This window comes from Euprymna scolopes, chromosome 3, assembly GCF_053919585.1.
Source record: "Euprymna scolopes isolate OS-2025 chromosome 3, ASM5391958v1, whole genome shotgun sequence".
NCBI classification, from domain to species: Eukaryota; Metazoa; Mollusca; class Cephalopoda; order Sepiida; family Sepiolidae; genus Euprymna; species Euprymna scolopes.
Window position 1 is genome coordinate 109,352,529 of NC_136484.1, and position 21,887 is coordinate 109,374,415.

Here is a 21,887-nt window from a genome sequence, read left to right on the forward strand (position 1 = left end):
GGTGTGGTGCCCGTTTATGGTGTCTCTTACACACAAAAAAAAAAAACGGGGGTATTTTACAATTATACAGTTTCAGTTTTCATGATTCCGTGTGATGTTTCTATATGTTTTACATCTGTAGAATACATACTAATACGTACGAGTCACATGCGCGGACCAGATGAACTGTTGCTGCGGCCAAACATGAAGAAACATTACATGAAACAAAGAACATTGACGCTGCATATCTATAAGTTCTCTATCACCTTCCACATCCTCTCCCATCACCCCATCACACTTCCCCCCCCCCAAAAAAAGAGTGATGCCAAATAGCCGAGAAGAGTCAAGGAGGATGGAAAGACCGAGGAGAAAGCGCTGACCAGACCTCCGCTGGTTGTTTTCAAGGGGAGGTCTTTGATGACCTGTGTGAAAGCTCTTTTTGATACAATCATAATAACTACGTATGTGTTTAGAAACAACTACACGTTTGTTTACACTGAATTCAAGAGTTGATAGTTGATTTGCCGATTGAAACATTTCCGCTAATTTTTATTTTAATATTTAATTAAAAAAAAAATTCCTTTTATTGAACGAAACAGAAGTATACATTTAAATCTTGTATTAAAGTAAACTGTTTTATAATGATGGTTTATTCTAAGAAAATAACCGTATAAAATTGACAATTCCGTAACTAGCACTATGTTTTTAAATGCGAAATGTATACTGTGTTTAGAATTTATTTCTCAAAACCAAATAACTACTACTTGTTAGGTTAAAAAGAACTTATATATGAGAGAAAATATAAAAACAAAACGCTGTCTTATATTTTACTGTTGAGTTCAATGTAGAAACATGGATTATCATTATTATTATTATTATTATTATTATTATTATTATTATTATTATTATTATTATTATTATTCAAAAGAGGAAAGGCGGCGGTAGAGCATTAAAATGTGTAAAAGATTGTGTTAGAACTGAGGAGATATCGTTGAAGGATCATGTGGTTAGAAGTGAGGAGTGGATGCCTAAGGTTGTGGCCAATGAAGTAGAGGTATGTTAGACCACGGCTGATTATGTGAAACGTGTGGATAGAGAAAGGGCAGAGGAACTGACTAGGAATAAAATGCACGGAAGGTTCTTCCAGGATATAGCAGAAGTGACTGATGAAAGATCATGGCAATAGCTTAGAGCTGGGTATCTGACTAAGAGTACTGAAGCTTTTGTTTGTGCAGAACAAGAGCAGGCATTAGGAACACGATTGTTCAAAAAGGGATTCTAGGAGAGGAAGTTGCTGCAGAATGCCGGATTTGTGGTAAGACCTTAGAGTCAATTGCGCATTTGCAGCAGAGTGTACCGCAAAAGACACGATCACATGGGACTCCGGATATATTGGGAGGTCTGTAAGAAGGTTTGGGTGAAGTGTGCTGGAAAGTGGTTTGAGGAGGTGTCTGATGAAATGAGAACAAGTGAGGATGGCAAGGTAGAGGTATGGTGGGACAAAAGTGCCATAACGACCAAGCAATTGGAACATGATCGTCCAGATTTGATCGTCATTGACAAGGTCTAAAAAACATGGCACATTGTAGACTTCTACGTACCCTGGGACAGAAATATGAGAGAGAAGGAGAACGAGAAGTGGAGCTATTATACTCCATTGGCCTTTAAGATAAGGCGTATACATGTGGTAAAAACACAAATAATCCCGATCGTAGTAGGTATGCCAGGAGTAGTATCAAGTCGTCTGGAAGGACAATTGAAAAAACTACGTATCCCCGATGTTTTAGGCGGCCTTCAGACTTCTGCTATTGTAGGTACCACAAACATCCTTAGGAAAACCCTTGATCTTTGAAGCTCCTGGTTTGGAGCTTGGATTGAGGGAAATCTCCTGGAAATCAATCCCATCGCTTTTCAGAGAGACGTTGATAAACGAAATCAGAATTATTATTATTATTGGCTCACAAAGCGTTTTCACACAGGCTATAAAGGATCTCTCCTTGAAAACAACCTGTGGTGTTCCATGGAAACTGGGTGACTACAAGTCTCCCCAGTTTTCCAGTACTCTCAACCTCTTGATACCATTTTCAAATGAATTTACACTATCGCAACAGCTGCTTATCCTTGATTTTTCGCTGGAAGCGGCCATTGGTCTCTACTGGAATTTGAGTAGCAATAAGCCTCCTCAAGGTCCTAGTTCTCTTAACATTTGTCCAGCGGACGTCTGGTCAACGCTCTCTCCTCGGTTTTTCCATCCTCCTGTACTCTTCTCGGCTAATTGGTTTCATTATTTTGGAGGGAGGGGCGGTAATTGGATAATGGAAGGAAATGAGGGACGGGATAGAGAACTTATGGCTATGACTCTTTAATACTCTTGGTTCCATTATTATTATTATTATTATTATTATTATTATTATTATTATTATTATTATAATTATTATTATTATTATAATTATTATTATTATTATTATTATTATTATTATTATTATTATTATTATTATTATTATTATTCACAAGGAGTTTTCACAGAGACTATCACCAATAATTCCCTTTGAAAACAACCATTGTTTCTTTGGAGTCTGAGTGACAACATATCTCATCAGATTTCGAGTACTGACCACCTCTTTAAATAAGCTTTGCAAATTAGTTTGCCTTATCGCAATAGCCGTTCATCATTGATTCTTCGTTGGTAGCGACCATTGATTTTCACTGGTATTTGGTTCGCAATAAGCCTCCTAAAGTCACACTCTCTTTTTTCTTCTTCTTTTTATTATTATTGTTTATACTCTCAAAGCGTTTTCATATAGTCATCATCAGATATTTACTCACTGATAATAACCGGTAGTGTTCCCGGGAGTCTGAGTGACAACAAGTTACCCGAGATTTTCGCTACTCTCCACTTCTTGTTATAACCTTTTAAAATGACTTTGCATTATCGCAATAGTCGCGTACTATTTTCTTCTCGCTGACAATGACAAATAGTTTTATTTTTATCATTTGTATTATTATAACTAGCAGTTCAGCCCGGCTTCGCTCGGAACCTATATACTGTCCATAAATTAATGTACATATATATATATATATATATATATATATATATATATATATATATATATATATATATATATTAAAATGTTGACTCATGTCGAGGTAACCTACATCTAAAATGTCAAGTGTTTAGACCAAAAATTGGCGGAGGAGTTTGGTAGAGTCTGAAAAGGTTAACGCTTTCAACTTTGACCTCTTGGCAGGCAAATTTTTGCTTAAAAACTGATTTAAAAGCTTGCTGAATGTCTGAATACCCTTTATGTAAAGTTTCGAATGTTTAGGCCCAAAATTTGCTGAATAGTTTGCTAGAGAACGCAAAAGTCAAATTTTTTGAACTTTGACCGGTTGTCAGCCAAATTTTCGGCCAAAAACGGATTTAAAAGCTTGCGCTATGTCTGAATAGGCTTTATGTAAAAATCCAAACGTTTAGACCAAAAATTGGCTGAGAGGTCATTTTTTTTAACTTTGACCCCAATTTTGACCCCTTAACATTTATTCTTTTGAGCTCAAGTTAAAATGTTTGATTCATGTCCATGTAATCTACATCTAAAATTTCAAGTGTTTAAAGCAAAAATTGGCAGAGGAGTTCAGTAGAGTTTTCATTGATCAAATCGTTTAACTTTGACCCCCTTGAAAGCAAGATTTCTGTCCGAAAACCGATTAAAAAGATTTTCCCAAATCTCAATACCCGTTATGTCAAATCTCGAGTCTGTAGACTGAAAATTGATAGAGTAATTTGGTAGGGAATGTACACACATAGACACACACATTTTCATAGATATATAGATTTATGCAATTAAAATACACTTCACAGTAAAATTCAAGGGTTAAAATCTTTGTCTTCTCATAATCATGTTTTACATGAATGTTTGAAAAAGGCAAAAGTTAGTATTGGCCAACAATATCTGTGCTATAAACCGGCTTTTTTCCCCCCAATTCACATGTTATTGCGTTTTACATGCGCATTTCACATATGAACAAACAAAGTGGAAATTATTTTTCGATTTGCGTCAATTCCGGACTTGAAGCCTATGGTACCATGCTGATTTTATCGAATCACCTACTACAAACAACATATAATTACATGTAATACAGTGCATTTAAGTGCGTGGGAAAGTATTAGCAGCAGCAAAGGATGGCTGGCTTGCGAAGAAATTAACAGCAGCAGAATCAGTAGCCGAAAAATGGTGCATATGCAAATTAGGAAGTGTGTGTGCGTGTGTGTGTGTAGGTGTGTGTAGGTGTGTGAGTAGGTGTGTGTATAGGTGTGAGTGTATTTGTGTGTGTGTAGGTGTTTGTAGGTGTGTCCGTTCTTTTAATAAAGATAAAACTTTTCATTGAGTATTTCCAAATATTTTAAAGCATTTTTCACGACAGTTTTTGCTGTTTTGTTATTGTTATTGTTTTGTTTTTGTTTTTTCTGTTTTGTTTTTTAATATTTTAGCACCGGGCGTAATTTATTTCTTTGAAATATATTTAAAACTTGTTTTTATTTTGTCTTTGTTTGGTTCTTTTTTTCATAACATTTTATCTGTAAATAATGTACTGACTGAAATGGGAAATGAAATGGGAAATTCTCTATTCTCTCCTGAGGCATATGAACATAAATTAATCTAAAAATTCATTAACTAATCAGTTTTAATTGAAGTTTTGATATGAACTAAAAATGGTATTTTTATACGATCTGCCCCAGGGTAGTATAAACACCCCCAACCTCCCCATGTTAAGAACGGTTTCGAGGTTGGGGGGTGTTTATTCTGAAAGCCGTTCTTAACATGGGAAGGTTGATGTGTTTATAATACGCTGGGGCACGTCGTGAAAGTGTACCCTAAAAATAAAGAGTACATTAAATTTCAGTTAACATATTTTCTTGTGTTTATCATATAAATAAAGATTGAATGGTATGTGTGCCGTGTACGTACCGTGTTGAAATAATAACGTTATTTAGAAAGCCATTCTTAAAAAGGGGCTCTCTAACTATTCTGCACTTTCACCTAACAATTTTATGCAAACAAAAGATACCAGAATATTTAATTTAACTTGAAAATGCTATCTAAAATATAGGACGGTGTGTACACTGCACAAGCACCCTTATTATTATAACAGCAACAACAATAATAAAAAAAGGTACTTCACGGGGAACGTGGACCCTGCGTAAATGGGTCTTAATTTAATGGTTGCTCCCTAAAAAGCGCATACGCAAAAGGTGTTCATTGGTTTATTTAATCGCGAAAACTTTTTTGAAGGTACTATTTGAGGCAAAACAAAGAGCCCAAAAGCATGATTTGAATATATATGAAAAAATAACTATAACAAAAAATTTTTAAAAATAGCGTGGAAAATATAATAATAAAAATAAATGAAAATAAAATGAAAATAAAATAAAAACAAGCACGAAATAAAAATATGAATCAAATTTAATTATAGAAATAAAAAACATAAAAAAAAATTTGAATACACGCTCGATTACAAAAAGTGAGATATATACGAAGAAAGTGAAAGAAAACCTCATGGAACAGCCATTAACTTAAAACCCGTTTACACAGGGTCCACGTTCCCCATGAAGTGCCAAAAAAAACTGTAGATGACATTGACTGGCGCCACATCAACTAGTTGTGAAGGGTCAGGGGGGATGGAAAGTCCGAGATGGGAGAGTACTAACAAGACCTCAACTAGAAGTGGCAGTTCAAATCTGGTACCTTGAGGAGGCATTTTGTCACTAAAGTCAGGAAACACCAATGGCCGATGCCAACGAGAAATCAATGGCAAACGGCTGTTGTGATAACGTGCAATCATCTGCACGAATGGTCAAGAGGTGGAGAACACTGGAAATCTGGAAGATTTGTTGTCACTCGGTCTCCAGCGAATACCACCGGTGACTGCCAGCGAACGATCACTGATGATGGCCTGTGAGAAAACTCCTAGTGAGTGAAATAATAATAATAATAATAATAATAATAATAATAATAATAATAATAATAATAATGTCCCTTCCAAATTCATCACCACCCTGATTTAATATCGTAGATGTTTACTATATTTTCTTAGGTTTTAACCAATGTTCACATCCTGATTGTCTTTTAGTTATGTGATCTTCATTTCCGTATTCGTGTATTCTGCACTGATATGTAAATGAAGACTAGAGCGGAGTATAGGATTCCTAACCATGTAACTGTAAAATACGCTACACATTTGGATGAAAAACATGGGGGGAAAATGAACATAGAAGAATAAAAACCCACAACCTTAAATATAATTTCCATATTAAAAATATTAGTTATTTAAATATTTCAACATATAATCTTGTGAGGAAAATCCAGTTCCTCAATAAGGGGCATTCTGGATATGAACAAAAATAAAAATTGTCTCAGTCATGAAGGAATTCTCCTCCACCGGCCGAGGACAAAAAAGGTAAATTGTAGGATCAGAACAGATACTACTACACTATGTTCTTGTCCCGAAGGCTATGAATTGTTTGTGTTTTGTTTTCTTAATTGTTTTTTCCTTAAATTAATAATTCAGTTTTATCAGTATTAGATTGTATATTGGTTTTAAATTACTGTAATTTTACATAGATAATATTAATATTTTATATTGAATAAAGTTCATTCTTATTATTAATCGAATTGGGTTCCTTTCTTTTTTTAACATGCTTTAATGCTCGTTTTAAAAATGCCGTCATATAGTATCGACTGTAACAGTTCGACAAATCTTACCTACATTGTCTGAAGGCATTTTTCACTTAACATACCTTCTATATCTCGGTGGCCGTGATGCTACCCACTACAAATAAAGCATCTGTGCGGATTTCCGAGCAACTTAGTTTTTGTGGCGGAAGTTCATGCCTCGAAATCGACGGGAAAATTCATCATATATATATATATATATATATATATATATATATATATATATATATATATATATATATATATCTTGCGTAATAATAATTATTAAGCCCCTTTAAGAATAATTAAATATGGGCACTATCTTGGAAATATAAACTAAGAGGAAGTTAGCTAGCATTTATACAATATTCACGACTACCGCTCGTTCGAACACTCTGGATTGTCTAATTGCACCCGATTTGTGCGTTTATCATTTGTTAATTCCCTTCATTTCCGTGGCAATTATTTCGTGAACCGGAAATAAAGATTTGGCAATAGAGCCAGAGGTGGTTTCGTGGCTGACTTCGAATCCCCGACCAGCAGTAATTGTCATCTCCTATACTGATGATTGCGAAAGCATAAAATGCTAATGTCTGTGGGTATAACAGAATAATTATCATTTAATCATAATTATTATACAGATATATATATATATATATATATATATATATATATATATATATATATATATATATATATATATATATATATATATATGTGGGGGTGTATAATGGTATAATAGTTTTAATTTCCTAGATGTAAATCAACTGAACTCGTGTGTTTATCAAAAGTGTCGCTTAATAAACAGAGTGTGCTTATAGTATGTGTATCTATACAAACATTATTTGCTACATGTGTGCATATATTTTTCTGCAGTGTCCCTTTTTAAGAGAGGCTACTTCGTCAGGTCAAATTGTCCTTCTCACCAAGTCCAAAAATGAGAAGGGCAATTTGACCTGATGAGGTAATCTCTTTGTAAAAGAGGCACTGCAGAAAAAATGTATGCACATATGTAGCTAATAATGTTTGTATGAGTAAACATGTATATATATATATATGTGTGTGTGTGTGTGTGTGTGTGTGTGTGTGTGTGTGTGTGTGTGTGTGTGTGTGTGTGTGTGTGTGTGTGTGTGTGTAAAATAATAGGACAAGAGTATAAAATGAAGTCACAAAACTATATATTGGTAGATATAAAATGGATCATTTATTGAATAATGGAATGCAAGAAAAATTTGGGGGATAGAAGGGACTCTTTATGCCAGGGCATTTCGAAGCCTAATGCTTCCCATCAGAAGAGTAGAGAAGGTGCTAGGAAGCATGGAGGAGATGCAGTGTCTAGCGTAGGGTTCATTAGGGGCAAAAAAGATTAAGAGGAATTATAGGATGTTGGGAGAAACTTTATTGAATTCTAAATAAATAAAGGAGAAGCTTGTTGTATATAGTATGATATATAAAATTGTATATGGTCTTTAATATAGTGTTGAGTTTAAGGGGCATATGTTTTAGGGTTAAATTGGGGATATATTGTGGCTACGTGTTAATTTATTTTAACGGTTTGGGGGTGTCTATTTTCTATGGAGTGGTATTTTCGGCAGGTACAACCGAAACGGAAAATAGCTGCTTCCCCCAACATTCTATAATTCCTCTTAATATTTTTTGCCCCTAATGAACACTACGCTAGACGCTGCATCTCTTCCAGGCTACCTAGCACCTTCTCTAGTCATAAAGAGTCCCTTCTATCCCCCAAATGTTGCTTGTATTCCATTATTCAATAAATGATCCATTCTATATCTACCAATATACACTTTTGTGATTTCATTTCATACTCTTGTTGTCCTATTTTATAAGCTCCAATAATAATTGTTGAGCTTGGCATTATCCAGATAAGTCTCCTCTTGTGGAATTGAACTCTCTCTTTTTTTTCCTCTTACGCATTAAGCTATATATGTATAAATATATATACATATATATATGTATGTATATGTATTAATATATATATATATGTATAAATATATATATAAATATATATATACACACACACACACACATATATATATATATATATATATATATATATATATATATATATATATATATATATATATATATATATATAGCGACTCATTCAATCTTTACCAGACTATGGATACCCACGAAGAGGTGCCTGTGCGTGAAATTCTTGTGGCACAAGTTGCGCAATCCGCAACCATATATCTCCTGAGACGACATAGTTAAATACGAGTTGCAAGTGAAATGACTGTACAAGACAACTGGAAACAAATTCCGAGATAAGCGGGGAGCATATACAGCGCCTAGAATTTCAAAATTGTCACCCATCCAGTACTAACTAGGCTTAACGTTCCTTAACTTCCGTGTCAACGCGATTATGCCGTGTACACACAAAGATATATATATATATATATATATATATATATATATATATATATATATATATATATATATATATATATATAAACTGGAAACTTCTAATCTGATATAAGTTTTATTCAATTCACCTAGACTATGTGCAAGTTAAAGAAAACATTAAGGCTATTTTTAATTCAGAATATATATATATATATATATATATATATGCGTGTGTGTCTGTGTGTGAATGTATGTAATATGTATATATGTATATATTATGTATGTATGTATGTATGTATGTATGTATAAGGTTAACTTATTAGTCACACTGACATTGATGTTAAATTTTTTTTCTATCTCAAAGTAAAAGCATCTCACTAATATACTCAGTCGTGAATATGCAGGCGAGATAAAAAAAAGATAACTAATTTACATATGTCTTTAAAACTCTCAGTAATTCACTATTCGTTTGTATAATTTTCTCATAGCATGAGGGAACTTATTTTATTAAAATGCACGGTTCTATTTTTGTATTTTTTCTACATTGTTTTTAATTGCGTAACATTTTAGTTTGAAAAAGTTCTAGCACACGCACACTTATATATATATATATGTGTGTGTGTGTGTGTGTGTGTGTGTGTGTGTGTGTGTGTGTGTGTGTGTGTGTGTGTGTGTAATTTATGCATATATTTTATTCTATATGTATTTTTACGACATGGAATTGTATTTCAATGTATAAACAAATAATACAAAGATTTTTAAGATAGCTCAATAGTGTAATACTAGAGCTATACAATTTATGCATATTTATTTCTATGAACAAAGTGATTGCCTAAACTAATGAAAGTATCATTATTATATATATATATATGTATATATAGAGAGAGAGATAAAGAGAGAGAGAGACAGGCAGACAGACAGACAGAAAGAAAGAGAGATAGAGAGAGAGAGAGAGAGAGAAAGAGAGAGAAAGAAATTTAGCGGGTTGTTGCATAAGTTCCCGCCGTTTCATAACGATTTTTGTTCGAAAACATGTTTTGTTATTTGTCAAAGTGTTATATATCATTAGAAAGCACGCATTCTGTTCTACAAGACAATGGTCATCGTTTTTTGCTCATATAATTTTTTTCTCGTTTTTCAGAACCATCAAATGGATTGTCAAGTAGATAAAAAAAATCACAATCCTGTACATTCTTTTTTATTTTAATCGAGGTCAAAAAGCGAGTGAAGTGAACAAGGATATTTGTGCCATATATGCAGAAAACGCTGTAGCTGAGAGAACTGTTCAAGATTGGTTTACCAGATTCAAACACGGTAATATTGACCTTACTGATGCTTTTCTCTCTCCGGAAGTCGATCAAGATAGACGAAGACCAACTCAGGGTTCTTTTGAAGTAAGATAACCATCAGGCATGTGGACAATTGGGTGAAAAGATGAAGTATGCGTCTGCGACAATTTCACGCCATCTTCAGTCGATAGAATTTACACAAACACTTGGAGCTTGGGTCCCACGCAAACTTACTTTTGCTGTTAACATTCTTTGGGTTTTTTTTTTAATAAAAACGGCGGGAACTTATGCAACAACCTAATAAATTTCCTATAACACACTTGTGTCAGAAAAGATCTAATTAATCCTCAAACAGCGAAGTATTGCACAAATTTAATTTACTTTTACGAAGATTAAGACCCAAATATAACGATACTCATGCCTCGAATCCATATTCCATACAACTAATTACTATGGTTCAAATGTGATGCAAATCTAAAATATTTGTATTATGCTTCCTAAATACTCTTCAGTAAACATCAAACAAACTGAAATCCAGGTAATATTTATTAATTTGTATCTAATTATACTTATTTTAATTATTTCATTTAAAAAAATGGAGTTATCTTAATTTTCACAAAGGGCTTTCACCTATATTTTATGATTCGAAACTCTATTTTATCAAACGCGTATAGTCATTCATTTGTTGATTTTGTTCACTTCGCGCTGCTAGGTAAGTTGTTTTTTTATTATTTATTTTACAATTTAAACAAGCAGAAAGAGTGACGCCAGTTTTGTCTCTTCTAAACGTGAATAATAAAAAAAAGCGGAACACAGACGTAAGTCTGCGTTCGATAGGATGCACCGAAACCAAACCTAGTGGAGCACAAAAAGCACCGAAATCATTTACACGGCAAATATGCTGATAATTGTGAACATCCCTCAAAGAAAAAAAACGGTTATTTTGTCTAAATGCAGACGACTGTCTCGTGCTGATAGACTCACAATTGGAACGAAGAAAGAGCAATGCTCAGCATCGTTAAAACAACAATGGAGTTGAACAGGCGTTTTGTTGTTGCTTATTTAGAGCGTTTAATTCGTTGTATCAGTCTATTATTTCAAATACTTATAGTATCTTGCAATCGTATGCGTATATTTTTTATTCCTGAGATTCCCGAGGATGACTCAGCTTTTAAGGAGAAATTGACTCTGAAACTTGGTATTTCTTTCTGGTCAAATCTTTTGTAGAGGTCATATGTTAGCTCCGTTTCCCTCGTAAAATCAAGAGTTCTATATCGCTCTAAACATTTACTCGTGCCTGAAGCTATTTCCTATCTCTTCAAATCTACTGTCAAACCATGCATGGAATATTGTTGTCAAGCTGTTGAGCTGTTAAATCTCTGTCCCAGTGTTCTTGATAGGAAGGTGGTGCAGAAACTACCTGTCATTTGATTAGACCCACTTTTTCTTCTTCTCTGCAACCTTTCCCTAACAGATGTGATGTTGTTAGTTTCATTCCTTGCTGTAAATACGCTCATACCATGTGATCATCAGAATTTTTAAAAATCTATCTTCTGCTTCTTTTGTTCAAGCTCGTTTCACTCATTAGTCTAGTGGTCCTCGACAATGAATACCTTATTATAATACAGTTTCCTATTCCAGTAACTTCTTTCAAAGAACTGCAAGCTTGTCAAATACTTTTCCTGCTGACTTTTTCTTCCTACCCATAGGCTTGATCTTTTCAAGACTAAGGATAATAGCATCTCCTGTCTTTTTGATAATTAACTTTGGTTCTTGTTAGTTCCTTAGATTAAGCGATCTCACGCTTTATCTTGAGCGATTATATATATATGGCTTGCGGTAGTGGTTAGTCTAGCCGCACTGGTGGTCTGTGATACAGCGAAACAGTACTGTATGTGGATGAATATAAATTATCCCTATCTTGGGTTGAGCATATTGGGAAGTTATAAACAAACTGTCACTAACGTATTTAACGATTCTCTTTGTGTAAACAAATGGAGCTTAGGAATTCACATTTCCGTCTAAGCAGCGGCCAAATAGCGTAACGATTACAAGCGCCGATTTTCGTCTGGGCGGTTGAGTTTCAAACCTGGCTTGAGTTAGTTGGTAGTCTAGCCACACTGATGAGCTGTGAAATAGCACTATATGCGGATGAATATATATATATATATATATATATATATATATATATATATAGTCTTAATTTTTTTTTGTTATGCTTCACCCTCAAATGTTGAACACATATTTTAATGAGTCTCCATATAAAAAGCTATCCGTATTATTTATCCCCATTTGAATATATATATATGTGTGTGTGTGTGTGTGTGTGTGTGTGTGTGTGTGTGTGTGTGTGAATGGAAATGTAAAAGAATACGAAAAGTATAAAAGTGTATAACTTTTCTTTATTCGTTTTCAATTGGTGACGTGCAGGAATACAAAATAATATTATGGAAAAAAAATTAAAAAACGATATATATATATATATATATATATATATATATATATATATATATATATATATATATATATACAGTGATGATCATATTTATTGGCACGGTAAAATAGAAGTTAAATTTTGTCTAATAAATTCTAAAAAAGGGATTAAATTAAAGAAAATAACAAAGTATATTATGTATTTTTAACTGGCCTTTCCGATGCAGCAATCGGATTTTAGAAAAAATAAATAACAAAGGAACAACAAACATAATTGCAAAAAACCCTTGTTCAAAATTATTGGCACGATTTATTTAATAATCAATGGCCTTGATTACCTTCCTCAGTCGCTTTTCATAGTTTACAACCAAGTTGTTGCACTCTTCAGTAGTAATTTTAGCCCACTCTTCCTGACAATAATCCTCCAATTGAATAAGATTCTTAGGCTTCCTTTGCATTACCCTCAATTTTAATGTTCTCCATAAATTTTCAATTGGATTAAGGTCTGGGCTTTGTGATGGCCACTCCAAAACATTAATATGATTGTCCTCAAGCCATTTCTTAGTCAGTTTAGCCGAATGCTTTGGGTCATTATCTTGCATGAACCACCAACGACGACCAAGTGAGAGCTCTTTAGCAGTCTTTCAGGTTTTCATCTAATATTTTAACATAATCTTCCTTTTTTATGCTACATGTGACCTTAACAAGTCGCCCTGGTCCAGAGGCAGCAAAGGATCCCCAAAACATCAAACTGCCTCCACCGTGCTTCACTGTGGGTATGGTGTTCTTAGGCAGGAAAGCTTCGCCAGATTTTCTGTAAATATAAGACACTTTATTATGGCCAAATAACTCTATTTTCGTTTCGTCAGTCCATAGAACACGTTTCCAGAATGCAACATCTTTATCAATATGACGTTTTGCAAAGGCTAGCCTTGCTTTCAGGTGCATAGGCTTCAATAAGGGAGTCTTTCTCGGACGACATGCTTTTAAACCAGCTCTCTTCAAAACTCTACCAACTGTATGTCGAGATACATTCACTCCAGAGGTGCTCTGTTCATCAACAATCTCCCCAACAGAGATCCTTGGGTTTTGTTTTACTTGTCGAACAATTTTCCGTTCATCTCTTGGGGAACGAATCCTTTTTCTCCCTCTACCCTCTAAACTCATAACGTGGCCTTGCGATTTGAACTTGTTTATTATGGCTCTAACAGTGGATTTGGGAAGGTTTAGCTTCTTTGAAATCTTATCATAGCCCTCCCCATTGGTATGGCATGCTACAACAAGCTTCCTGACGTCTTCACTGTGTTCCTTAGTTTTAACCATGGCGATTGAAAATTATAATTTAGTCACTTATAATAGTTTAAATAAATCGCTATCTAAAAATTATCTGAAAAAAATTATTCACTGAATTAGCGTTAAACAAGCATAATATGGCTATTAAAAAGTTCAGAAAGCACGTAAACCGGAAATTGATTGATATTATACTGATACTAAAAGAAAAACAAAGCCGTGCCAATAATTTTGAACAAGGGTTTTTTGCAATTATGTTTGTTGTTCCTTTGTTATTTATTTTTTCTAAAATCCGATTGCTGCATCGGAAAGGCCAGTTAAAAATACATAATATACTTTGTTATTTTCTTTAATTTAATCCCTTTTTTAGAATTTATTAGACAAAATTTAACTTCTATTTTACCGTGCCAATAAATATGATCATCACTGTATATATATAAACAGAGGGATTAGGTGAAAATACGAATTCAAACACCAAGCAAAAAAGGAATATTCAAATAAACACGCGTAAATGTAGAAATAAAATTATAAGATAATTGGAAAAACAAATAGGGGGGAGGAGAAATTAAAACAAAAATAAATAATAAATAAATAAAAATACGAAACTACTGGTTTAAATGGAAAACTATCTTTAAATAACACCAAAAGATGGCGGAAGTGAGGAAGCATGGTTTTGGAAGTCTTTTTACCCGAATACGATGTTCAGCATGTTAAAAATATATCTTTTGTTGTAAAAATCTAATGGAAAAACATCTGAAGAAGTTGGTGGGGACAGGATATTTTTACGGGCACATAAATCGTAAAATTACCTTCCCACTAACGAAACAGCTGTAATGGAAGAAAAAATCCAGGAAATAAACGAAGGTTATAAAAAAGAAAAAGGGGAGTCTTTGAATTTTCAACAAAATGTTGCACTATATAGATACCGTATATAGTATTGCAATTGTAGGCGGATTTGCAAAATATTCCAAGTTAAAAAGTACATGCCACATAAGACCTATTTTGATTTTTAAAAATCAGTTACTAAATGTGGCCTTTATTTCTTTAGATTAGCCACCGTTTCCATTTGTCAGATTAAACATCACTAGTCCTCTTAGCATTCATGTGTTGAGTGCCATCGTCGCTTTTTATATTCCAGCCGCAATCTGCTAACGTTCCAGGGTTCAATTTCCCCTTAAAACGTTTCTCCATCACTGAAATATGCAGGTAGAATCCTTTGGCATGTTCATCATTCATATAAGTAAGATTCTCGAAATTGTGTATTTTGCATATATATATATATATATATATATATATATATATATATATATATATATATATATATATATATATATATATATAACGAAAAGGCTAGAATGGATTTCTATGCCATTGCGCATATAAAAATGGTTGCAGATATCCTATGATCTTTTTTTAGTATTGCACAGGGTTATTTAAAAGAAAAACTGTAAAACATAAAAAATTAAATTATTACAGATATGAGATTTTAGGGCAACAGAAGAAAAAATCAACACGTATGCAATTTACGGATTGTGCTGAAATATGATATTCTTTTTTGTTATGGCTTGTAATAAGCCACAAAGAAAACAGAACAACGGAATAGAGTTTAAACAATGTATTACTGGAACAACAAGGTAAAAAGAGTAGTAAACGTCACCGAGCAGGCGAGGGTCACTCTGGTGTTAATATTTATTTGCATAAATATAAACAAAATGTGGCACATGGCCAAAAATAGGGGGGGGTTAATGTGGACCTATCTAACATAAAGTTAACTTAACTAGACTCTTTCACCAGAATACCAGAATCACTCTATGGGAATCCTAATTATAACCCGAAAAATGATATATACATGATGTGGGGGGGGGGGCTAAAAATTTTATATACAAAAAGAATGAAATATTTACAATGAAAAAATAGTAGTTAGTAAAAGAGCCCCCCCCACTACTAATTGTGGCAGATAGAAAGCTTTGTCAGTCGAAAAGACGCAGGTCCACACGAAAACTGACTTTATTGAATAAACACCACAAAGACGACCTGCATCACTGACAAAGCAGTCCATCCGTCACCTAATTGGGGTCGGGAATGGGGGTTATCGAACCTAAGGTGGAAAAAAAAAAAAAAAAAAAGAAGGGGGGGGACAAGGGCAAACTAAAAGAGGGACTGGGACGATGAACACATACATACTCTAGCTAAGTTAAAAAAACAAACAATAAAGCCTAACTAACCCATACTAAACTAATCGGTCCGATACTGATGTCTGTTAGTTCAGGATACCCAAAATCCTTTTTGACCTAAATCAAATCAGAAACGACTTCAAGGCCAGCTCCAGTCACTCTACACAGTCGCGAAGCTTTCACCCACCTTTCGTTGAAATTTACAGGAGTGAGTTTCACCTTCTCCAGCTTAATTCGCATTTTCAACCGATGCTTGAACATGAGAACAAGCTGGGGAGCAGTGAAGGTCTCATCTCCGTAAACCTCCTTCTGTCGTGTCGACCAAATCACGCCTCTCATAACAGCTAGCAAACACAGAAAAACATAACGTTCCTCTTTCTTCATACTCGGCGCCCAATTGCAGCACGGGGAAACCGCATCCAGCACAAAAAAAACGCCCGTTCAGTATGCGAACCGTGAAGCTCTCAACTAACTCACATAACGGTCGAACGATAGCGCAGCGGAAGAAAGCATGTCTTAGGTCTTCCTCCCATTCTCCGCATCGGACACAACTAGGTGTCATTGTAAAACCCGCTATGAAAAGTTTTCTGTGAACCCAGAGGGCATCTCGGATTACCAGCCAGGTGAGCGATGCCTCGTAGTTATCGAAACAGCTCAGCCCGGGCGCCCAAGGCCACATCGAGCGACGCTCCTCATTCGTGAAACCGAACTCCTCAATCTTTTCGTCTCGGACAGATCCCCTCACTAAAACCCTATATAGCGCTTTGCGAGACAACAGCCGGGTGTCAGAGAGGCTTTCATTCACCCGTTGAAGGAACTTCAACGCCTGTCGACACTCGCGATAGAAATGGCATTCGTTTCGGGGCCTCCTGCGTGCCTCCCCCTCAGCCGAATGCACATTCTCCAAAGCCGGAAAGGCTTTCTTAGTGTCTTCCATCCAGAAGACACCGTTCCCTAAGTCAGGTGTACACATTCGGTCTAGGTATATCAGCCTTAGAGTGTGTCTACGTATTTTGATATTCGGCATACCCAGACCGCCTTCAGACGGATGCAGGCAACAGATCTCCCGAGCAACCATGGCTTGCTTTCCGCGCCATAAGAACGCGAAAAGAGCACGCACTAGTTCAAGTAGTGAGGACTTCAAGAGTGGAAGCACTGATAGACGGTATAGGATCAGGGGGTAGATATGAGTATTGCATACCTCCGCCCGACCCTTTAAAGTTAGATTTCTCAAAGACCACAAATGAGTTGTGGTCTTGACCGCTTTCAACACTTCCGACCAATTTTTCTCCAGCTGGAGGTCGGGGCCAAACCAGACGCCGAGTAGCTTGCAGGGCCCATCAGTCCAGCCAAAGGGTCCCTGAAGGGGCGTTCCCCTCCAGGCACCAACACGTAAGCCAATAGACTTAACGTGGTTGATTATGGCCCCTGTTACCTGTGCATACCGTCTTGTTTCCATGTCGACGACTCTAATCTCGGCATTGCTCGTTACAAGCACAGTCACGTCGTCGGCATAGGCGGTATACTTTACTGGGGTAGAACCACCTGGCAAAGTAATCCCGCGAAGGACCGGATTCACCCTAAGCTGGCGCAAAAAGGGCTCAAGCGCGATGACATACAGCATGGGTGATATCGGACAACCTTGACGGATAGATCTTGTTAACCTGAAGGGTTTCGATCTCACCCCATTCACCTCCACCATAGCACTGGGGTTAGCATACAAGAGGCGAATCCATGAGCGAAACTGGGGTCCAAACCCAGCCGAGCAAAGAACAGCCCCTAGGTAACGATGGTCCACCCTATCGAATGCTTTAGACTGATCTAAATTGATCAGCGCGGCTTCTGTGTCGACTTTCTCTATGATCAAGCGTATCGCGTGCAAATTATCTTGAATCGTCCGGCCCTTAACAGAACACGTCTGTTCGGGACTTATGAGACGATGTAAAACAACCTGCAGACGATTTGCTAAGATCTTGGCCAAAATCTTTAACTCTGTGTTTAACATCGTTAAGGGCCGGAAATTGCTAATCCCATCCCCTCCATTTTTATCTTTGCGAAGCAATTTAATGATTCCCCTGGTAAAGTACTGAGGTATAGACCCGTTCCTAAACCAGGAGTTGAAGAGTGTGGCCAGCAAAGGAATAAAAATGGGCGACAGCCTCAAGTACACCTCGTAAGGCAGACCATCAATCCCAGGGGTTCTGTCTAGCCCGACTTGTTTCAGAGCCTCAAGGACTTCTTCCTCTTTTATGCTACCTTCACACGTAGCTGCTTCGGTCGCTTCAAGGCGAGAAAAGTCAGCTAAATACGTGTCAAACTGTTCAATCTCCAGACCGGGCTCCATGGTAAAAAGCTCCTGCAAATGAGCTCGAAAACCCTCCAGGATTCCATCATTTGATGTTACGGTTCGTCCGTCCGGCAATGTGACACTGGCGATGTGTCGATCAGTCGCACGTCGACGCTCCTCCGCACGCATTGACGCGGCCATGTTTGTTGCCTCGTTCGGCACTCTTTTTAACCTAGCCCTAACTACTAGACCCTGGTCCTTCCTGTTATCCAGGGAGTCCAGTTCAGCCTTAATTAAAGTATAACTATCACTATCCCCCTCCTCCACCGCCCTTTTTAATCTATCATCTAGTGCCGCTTTCGCTGCTCTAGAACTAAGATTGAGTCGATGACTAAAATCAGCAGCGAAGGACCTAATTACTTGTTTAAGTTTTCCCCACCACTTATTCCCGATAATGGCTCCCGTCAATTCCCTCTGTATTGTTAGTAAAAGCTGTTCCCGGAAGCCCTTCACGTCGAACAACGACGTGTTGAACTTCCAGTAACTAGCCATCCTAGGTTTAACGCTATCTAAGTTTACCCGAACCCGGACTAACCTATGGTCCGAATAAACTATGTTATGAAAACTTGGACAGTCTAAAAGCCCTAAGTCGACTCTCTTAACTAAGAACCGATCGATGTAACTCGAAAGTTGCACCGGATCGGAGCCGCGTCTACCTGTCCAAGTCCAAACTACATCCCCGGGCTTTTCGTTTCGAAATTTATCGACAAGATCAAACTTGTCTATAAAGTCTCGAAACGCCTTAGCATCCCGGTTCTGGTTAGTAGCCCTTGAAGTATTACCCCCGCGATCTAAATCGGGATCCAGGACCGCGTTCCAGTCTCCCGCTAAAACTATCCGCCGAGACGAATTCATGAAGGGCTCAATCCCCCGAAAAAAGGAAACCCTCTCGCCATGGCTATTGGGAGCATAAACCCCAATAAATCGAAAGGCCACATCCTTTACGGTAACATCCAGCACGTGCACTCTTCCCTCTGGATCAGCATAGACTGGGTCACACGAAGCATCAAGCGTGCGTCTAACTAGCCAGGAAACATCCCTCGAGTGGGAATCAAAATGTGCTGAATAGAGCTGAAAGTCTCTAAGCAGCACACCCTGATAATCACTGGGAATGAAGTGCGTTTCCTGTACACAGCATATATCCACCCCGAGGCGTTGAAGGTCGCGTGCAACTCGAAGTTTACGAGAGGCGTCCCTCAACCCTCGGACATTCAAAGTAGCTAACCTTAAAGCCATTGTGATCTATCTAGGGTTGGGTATCCTTAACAAACATGGACGGTGCCAAGACACCGACAGCTGTCCCCAATGATCCAGAGGTCATCTCATTAGTGATGGCCCCATCAGGGGACAGACCACCGATGTCTAGAGGAAATGTTAACTTAATCGCTCTATAAAGTGAAGGGTGGATTTTTATGGGGACCCGTCCAACACATAGTTTCTCCATTTTAAGTATGTCAGAGTCGCTAAAAAAGGCTGCTGGAGGAATGATATTAAAAGCGGAGTTTGCTTCCTCCAGCATAGTCCAAACTCCTTTGGCCTCTTCACGACTTCTGACCACAGTTAAAAGTCTTTTGGCATTAGGAAAATTTTCTGGGTTTGTAATGTCCAGTTTGCTTATCTGCTTCACTGCGTAGAGGTTTCGGTAGTCTTTTCTAACGTGATTTTTGGATATGGTCTCTATATTAGCCGTGATCTTACACACGTCTTTGCCCTGAAAAAAAAGGGGGTCTTTTCTTTTTTTGTTCTTTTTCTACGGAGGGACTTCTTTGTCTTTTCTTTTCAGAAGTAGAAGGGCGAGGTGATGGAGGAGGGGGCATGTCAATTTTCATAGGGGAAGCGGGGGGGGGAGTTTTGGGGTGTATTGTTTGGGGAGCAGAATGGAGACGGTTTAGGGGACGGTTTAGGGGTCTTTTTGGATGGGGAGCCTAGGGTTGTCCACTTTGGGTCTCTTTTTGGTACGTTTGCGGGAGAGAGGGGTGGCGCTTTACGGGGTGATCTTTTCTCTTTTGGAGGAGGGGCAGGCTTTTCGGGGAAGAGAGATTCGGGGAAATCTAATACTTTTTCTTTTTCTTTTTTCTTCTCGCTTTGCTTGCGCTTTTCATCAAGCGAGTCCTTTATTTTTAGCAGGGCCTTAAACTTGTTGCCCCCCGGGTCTTTACTGGTTCTAATGTCTAATATCTGCTCTTTGGTCAGTTTATCCGCGTACGTTTTACGAGGCGATTTAGAAAACGGTACCAGCGTCCATTCTCTCTTTTTAGGTGATTCCATCTCAGAGTTGAATTTTTTCTCGAATTCTTCTGTTGTGATTTCTTTAATCACTTCAATTTTTTTGCTTGTGTTTGGCGTTCTAGCCTCAGGTTCGAGGTGCCCAACAATCACCTCTTTAGGGTTTGTTGTGTTTGTCACATTTGTTTTGGTCTTTTTCGGACATGTGTAGGTTAAGTGACCTACTTCACTACAAATCCAGCAGGTCGGCCTCCTCCCTGTGACCACAATGGGGAGTTTTTCAGCTCCCGCTTCCAGGAAGTAGGGTATTTCGTAGAAAGCTTCTTGGTTTAAAAGGATGTCGAAGGACCAGACTCCGTTGTACTGGTCCACCTCTATACCAGTAATATCACCGAATTTCAGGAGGTAGGCAGCTAGATATTCACCTGGGACCGCCCCTGGCACTTCGAAAATCGAAACAATCGTTCTCCTCCGTCCTAGATACTCCATTCTTAATACGTAATCTTGTGTGATAATTTCCTTTTTGGTTAGTGCGACGCATTCTTCTTCTGTTTTAAACAGGGCGGCCCAGGTATTGTAGCCTCTGCTTTTCGTTACACGTTCCGCACGCATTCCTGCTGTTGCCAGTAATTTAGTTACAGTTTCCTTTGTTGACCTGATCAATTTTTTGGTCTTGCGATCTACCACAAAAAGTGAGATCGTTTTCTTGGCAAATTCCTGTAGCCGTGGTGCTTCTAACGTAACTCCTGTTTCTGTAACATATTGCAAACACTTCCTTGCTTCCGTTAAAAAGTTATTAACGTCTATTTTAACTTTGGGTGGTTTTGCCCACCCATTCTTTTGTTCGCCACATTTGTCCTCTTCCGACGGCACATTGCTGGCGAACGCCATGGCCGACGGGTTAGCGAGGGGGAAGAAAAAAAAATTAAAAAAAAAAAAAAAAGGTAAAAGTCCCGTTCAAAAATAACAGCAGGAAAATAACAACTTGGACAAATAAAACAAATTTAACACGCGCAGGAAAAAAAAAAACCAACGTGACGATAAAGACTCCGGGAGCTCTGGCGTTAATATT